This window comes from Bactrocera latifrons, unplaced genomic scaffold (genome assembly GCF_001853355.1).
Source record: "Bactrocera latifrons isolate USDA-ARS-PBARC rearing strain unplaced genomic scaffold, ASM185335v1 scaffold_141, whole genome shotgun sequence".
Classification (NCBI taxonomy): Eukaryota; Metazoa; Arthropoda; class Insecta; order Diptera; family Tephritidae; genus Bactrocera; species Bactrocera latifrons.
In genome coordinates this window covers 695,783-702,958 of record NW_017534864.1, presented here as the reverse complement: position 1 = coordinate 702,958, position 7,176 = coordinate 695,783, and positions in this window count along the sequence as shown.

The following is a 7,176-nucleotide window of genomic DNA, read 5'->3' as shown; positions in this document are numbered from 1 at the left end:
TATTTTTTTAATATTTTGTTGGAAAGACCAGTGAAAATAATTGAAATTCATAAGAGCAAATAAATTGGGTTGATCTGAAGTTTAATCGCTTCTATTCCATTTCAACAGAGTGGAGTTGAAATCCGTAATAGGGTTATATGCCCCCATACGATTTATATAATTTATTTCACTATCTTGATTGCTCTTACCAGCACAAGTGATGACTTTGGTAAAAATCCTCGCGAAAATTCGTAAAATTACGTTGGTTGACTATAAAATGTAATTGAGTGAATTAATTAATTGACACTATTGGAGTCTCAAAGAAAAACGTAGGCCACATGAGTTTCTTTAAATGAAACAGCTTTGTGTGCGATGAGTGAAACTTTTTTTAAACAGCGAACAATGATTGCGCTCATTTACCTCATGATACTAATATTGAATTTGCTGCAATTAGCTACTTTCCTACCTCATTCGTCAAATTGTCTGCCGACAAACAATTTAATCTACATAAATACATATGTATCTAAGACAAATAGTTAGTTTGCTTCTTAGTGTTAGATATGAATAAATCTTCTGTGGGAATATAAATAATAAGTATGTTCTGGTTTATTTTTTGAGTTCTGATAAACCATTTGATTACACTTATTTCGACATCCAATTTTATCCAAAAAATATCCTATTTTAACGTCAGCAACACTATATCCCTATAGTGTATGGTGACTAGCGCCAGTGTAGTTGTCGCTAGGAAATCGTATAGCGTTAGTCAGTGCAAAGGATGACTGGACTAATCATCCATTCGCTATTTTTGTTGTGTTATAAGGTAGTATTACTTAAAATTTTTATTTCTAGCCGTTCGATATGAAATCCTTTCAGATAAGGTTAGACAGAAAATCATATTTTTTTTAATTGTTAGTAAAACCATTGAAACATAAGCCATTCAAATTGGATTCAAGGAATTGACTTTCAGATTCCCAGCAAGATGGTTCTCAATGGTGCTATACATATATGAGCCTAATAAAAGCCAAAATAATTTTTTTGGTGGAAGTGAAATAATTGGCAAAATATGTCTTTTTTTTGTATGATAAAATTCATTTACATAATTAAAGTAAATTCCAACCTTAGACCAGGGTATATAACTTTTGAAAACAAAAGACAAAAATCATGAAACCCATCGGAAACGAAAGATAAAATAAGAAACATTAAGGGAACAAGTAAGGAAGCGCTAAGTTCGGGTGTCACCGAATATTTTATGCTCTCGCTTGACAAGTTTCATCAAGATATCTCAATTTTTACTCAAGTTACAGCTTGCACGGTTGGATAGACAGACATCCGGAATTCAACTCTACTCGTCACCCTGATCACCTTGGTATATGTAACCATATATCTGACGATATATACCGTTATTAGCAACTTTATTGCGAGAGTATAAAAATGATGCCGTCTGAATTACATGAAAATATCTGAGAGATTTACCGATATTTTCGGTGAAAAATTAGGTTAGGTTAGGTAAGCCACTGAGTTCTTCGTGTTCAATATCAGGGACCTTGAAAAGTGATAGTCCGATCACGACGATTTTTCCACAAGAGATACTTCAGCTCAAATACCGTATTTGTGTAAAGTTTTATTCCGCTATCATCATTGGTTCCTAATGTACATATATATTATACAGAGAAGGCATCAGATGGAATTCAAAATAGCGTTTTCAGTTTAAAAAAAACCTGGGTGCAGCTTCCTTCTGCCATTTCTTCCGTAAAATTTAGTGTTTCTGAAGTTTTTTGTTAGTAGGTTAACGCACTTTTAGTGATTTTCAACATAACCTTTGTATGGGAGGTGGGCGTGGTTATTATCCGATTTCTCCCATTTTTGAACTGTATATGGAAATGCCTGAAGGAAACGACTCTATAAAGTTGTCTTTGGTTGACATAGCTATAGTAGTTTCTGAGATATGTACAAAAAACTTAGTACGGGGCGGGGCCACGCCCACTTTTCCAAAAAAAATTACGTCCAAATATGCCCCTCCCTAATGCGATCCTTTGTGCCAAATTTCACTTTAATAYCTTTATTTATGGCTTAGTTATGACACTTTATAGGTTTTCGGTTTCCGCCATTTTGTGGGCGTGGCAATGGGCCGATTTTGCCCATCTTCGAACTTAAAATTCTTATGGAGCCAAGAAATACGTGTACCAAGATTCATCATGATATCTCAAGTTATAGCTTGCACGGACGGACAGACGGACGGACGGACAGACAGACATCCGGATTTCGACTCTACTCGTCACCCTGATCACTTTGGTATAAATAACCCTATATCTGACTCTTTAAGTTTTAGGACTTACAAACAACCGTTATGTGAACAAAGCTATAATACTCTCTTTAGCAACTTTGTTGCGAGAGTATAAAAATGGAAATTTGGTAATAAAACATATAATTTTATCAATTCTTTTCTCACAAATCGTAAATTCAAATTAAAAGTAAATAATGTTTTTTCCAGTTTACGTAACCAACAAAATGGAATCCCACAAGGATCCCCTCTTTCCGTAATGCTATTTGCTATCGCTTTTAATGAATTAAGCCACATAATTAGCAGACATAAGAACATTTCCCACATTATTTATGCAGATGGCGTTTTAGTCTAATCTAAATAAGCAATCTAAACACTGATAAAAAAAAAAAATATTTGTAAATACTAAGTGATATCTCTAACTGGTCAAATTTTTCTGGAGCGACTCTGTCGCTTAATAAGTGCAAATATTTCCATAAATGCCGCAAACATTGATGTACGGATTTATACTTAGTTCATAATAATATTAATATTTCAAATATAATATAATTTTTCAAAAAAATCACGCCAAGTCAACCACAAGCCCAACAGTATTCTAGATCCTTTTTGAAGAATACAGAGCTCCTTTTAGGAACGAATGGAAAATGTACTATACCGATGGGTCAAAGTCGAAGGACCACACGTCATTCGCTGTGGTCCAAGAGGACGGGAAAACATTAATAGCAGGGCATCTACCAAATTATGGATCAGTGTATACCGCAGAGGCGGTTGCAGTATACAACGCWATACTAGCAGCCTYAGAATCTAACGATAAGACGATAATCTGCACAGACAGTATGTCAACTATTGCTAGTATCATAAATATTACTAACAAGGCACCCCTAATTTCTGAAATACGCACCAAACTTATACAAAAAGCCAAAGAAATCAAAATTATGTGGATTCCTGGTCACGCTGGAATTATTGGCAACGAATTAGCGGATCTGAAAGCAAAATCCGTAGCAATGGAGCCATTATTTACCTTCAATTATATGGTGAGGAAGGATAGCTTCCTACTCGTCAATAACAAAATAGAACAGAAAAAAAATTCTTGGAATAGTGTGCAATACTATTACTCGAACTTCAATACAACTGCCATGCAGCCACATATTCCGTTCATCTGCCGAGCAAACGACATTATTGCTTTTACTCGACTTCGGATTGGGCATACCATGGCCACGCACTCGCACATGCTAAACGGTTCACATAGACCACGCTGCGAATTCTGCACTTATCCATCGCTAACAGTTAAACATCTTCTCAATGAATGTACTAGGTCTAGTGCAACTAGAAACGCACTATTTGATGATCAACCCATTTCAAATACGCTCAAGATTTTTTCTGAGGAAAACATCCACAAGGTAGCCGAATTTTTGTCCATAACTGGCCTTAGAAAGTTAATTTAATTCTCTAATTGTAAGTTATCTTAGATCCAAATAACCTCCTTTACTAACATCAATTATTTTAATAATTGTACTGACAGTAATATTGATCTCATGGTTACCTTTTACTGGCTAAAATATTAATATTCTAAGACAATATAGTTTTATTGGAGCAGTAAGCCGCAAGCCCTGACAGCTAGTGCTTCTTACTCTGTAAGATAATAATTGTATTATTATTTTTCATTTAATAAATAAATAAATTTAAAAAAACAGCCCATTCGTCATAGCATGCTTCCCTAGAAAATCATCAAATTGTTTTTAAAGAAATCTGTTCTCTAATAGAAGAAAACGTAATTAAGCGTGGTCGATGTTATGTCGTTTCATATTTGTATAAACAATATAATGAGGATGGAGTCATGTGTAGAAGTTCACGCAAGGAGTGGCCAAAAACGATTCTTTTACATGTGACTCAAGCAGCTCACGACTTCCGGTCTTTGACCAAGTATCCTCTGGGTAGCCTAAAAACATCCGTATGAAGCCGAGCTAAAGTGAGAAGGCGAATACATAGGGTTGTGCGCAGGGTTTGGGAGCCGCCTCGTAAAAAAATACCCCTAATGAAAAGGAAACAACCAGCCTCGGATGAGAGACCCCCTTTTGATGACGACCTCGGCAAAAGATATAAGGACTACGAATTGAGGGCATGCACCTGGAATGTCCGGTTCCTTAATTGGGAAGGTGCCGCTGCCCAGCTGGTTGATGTCCTCGTGAAAATAAAGGCTGACTTCACCGACGTCCAAGATATGCGATGGACGGGACAGGGACAGAGACGAGTAGGTCCTTGTGGCATTTGCTACAGTGGCTATATAAAGAAGCGCAAGTTTGGTGTGGGATTTGTGGTGGGAGAGAGACTCCGTCGCCGAGTACTATCATTCACTCTGGTGAGTGAGCGTCTAGCCACAATCCGCATCACAGCGAGGTTCTTCAACATATCACTGATTTGCGTACACGCCCCGACGAATGAGAAAGACGATGCGACCAAAGATGCCTTTTATGAGTGCTTGGCTCGCACTTATGAGAGCTGCCCCCGCCACGATGTCAAAATCGTACTTGGCGACTTTAACGCCAAGGTGGGCAAAGAAGGTATCTTTGGCACTACGCTCGGTAAATCCAGCCTCCACGACGAGAACCATCACCAAATGGGTTGAGGCTGATCGACTTCGTCGGGGCCCGAAATATGGTTATCTGTAGTACTAGATTCCAGTATAAGAAGATTCATCAAGCTACCTGGCTGTCTCCGGATCGAAAAACTACCAACAAGATCGATCATGTTGTGATAGACGGAAGACACGTCTCCAGTGTTTTAGATGTGCGTGCGCTCCGAGGTCCTAACATCGACTCGGACCACTATCTTGTTGCAGTCAAAATTCGCACCCGCCTCTGTGCAGCAAACAACGCACGCCAACAAACACTAGGAACAAAGCGGCCGGGGCCGATGGATTGCCGGCTGAGCCATTCAAACACGGAGGCGAAAAACTGATAAGTAGCATACATCAGCTTTTTTGTAGAATACGGTCGAATGAAAGCATGCCCAAGGGTTTTAAGTGTGCTATGCCCAATCCATAAAAAAGGAGACCCCACAATCTGCGCCAACTACGTATTGGCGTCGAACGTATTTTATGAAATATTAAAGCCCACCGTCAACATACTTATTTTAACTTATCAGTGTTGCTTTAAACCTGGCAAATCAACAACCGACCAGATATTCACCATGCGCTAAATCTTGGGAAAGACCCGTGAAATGAGAATCGACACACACCACCTCTTCGTCCATTTCAAAGCTGCTTTCGACAGCACGAAAAGATCTGCCTTTATGCGGCGGTGTCTAAATTTGGTATCCCCGCAAAACTAATACGGCTGTGTAAACTGAAGTTGAGCAACACCAAAAGCTCCGTCAGAATCGGGAAGGACCTCTCTGAGCTGTTCGATACCAAACGAGGTCTCAGACAAGGCGACTCTCTAWCGTGCGATTTCTTCAACCTGCTTCTGGAGAAAATAATTAGAGCTGCAGAACTAAATAGAGAAGGTACAATCTTCTATAAGAGTGTACAGCTGCTGGCGTATGCCGATGATATTGATAACATCGACCTTAACACCCGCGCCGTTAATTCTGCTTTCTTCAGATTGGACAAGGAAGGAAAACAAATGGGTCTGGCAGTGAACGAGGGTAAGACGAAATATCTCATGTCATCAAACAAACAGTCGTCGCACTCCCGACTTGGCACTCACGTCACTGTTGACAGTCATAACTTTAAAGTCGTAGATAATTGCATCTATCTTGGAACCAGCGTAAACAAAACCAACTATGTCAGCCTGCAAATTCAACGCAGGATAACTCTTGCCAACAGGTGCTACTCGGACTGAATAGGCAATTGGCTCGGTTATAATCGCGTAAGTGGTGTATACGCCAATTAAGAAAAGGAAGAATATAATGATTCATTCAGAGAGCTAAATAACGAAGAAACTTCCAGTGTTCTATTCAGAGCCCATTATTTAGAAGACAAAATTCGTTTTAAATTTAAAAATCAAATTCATATCTTGCAATCAAATAATAAAAAAGTCGTTGCACCTAAAGGAATAACTACTATTGAAGATTCACTATTTAGTCATTTACAAGATCAAGATATTCTACAAGCTGCAATATCAATTTTGCGTACTGAGATAATAAACATAAATAAATCTAGATTACCAGATGAAATATCTAGTAAAGGATTGATACAAGGTGAATGCTCGATACCACAAACGACTTGAGGCTGTTCAAATGCAGGATATAATGTCAGGAGATTTTTTCATAGGTCATTGGGCAGTGAAGTCATTCGGTTTATTGGGACTAAATTAATACATCTCAACTTTCGCGACTGTTATTCCTACAAAGTGAAACATGAAATTGTTGAATCGAGTTTTATTGATGATCTCTCCTGTCCTGTACACGAGGAAACCGATAGTAAAACTATTTATCATGTATGCAATATTCTATACGAGTCAAATATCGTCATTAGAGGTTCTGATACAGATATATTAATTATAATGCTTGGCAATATGGTGCAATTAAAAAATCGGTTCTCTCATATTTGGATGCTTACTTGGACTGGAAACCATGAAAGGTTTATTGATATTACTAAAATTTACGAGCTGCGCGGTGAATTATTCACAAAGAGTTTGTTTTCACGCTTTCACGGGGTGTGACTTTATCCCTGCTTTTTTAATAAAGGTAAAAAAGACCTTCACCTTGTTAAAAAAAATGTTGAATTTCAAAAAGGTTTTGAAGGTTTAGGAAACGCTGAGTTAACTCCGGATATGCTATACTATCTGTTTAATGTTATTCAAGAATTTACTTGCCACATGTATAACACCAAGAAAACCAAAGACGTTGATGATAGTCGTTTTCAACTATTTGCCAATAGCTACAAAGCATCTGACTTAACTCTTTACGTCACG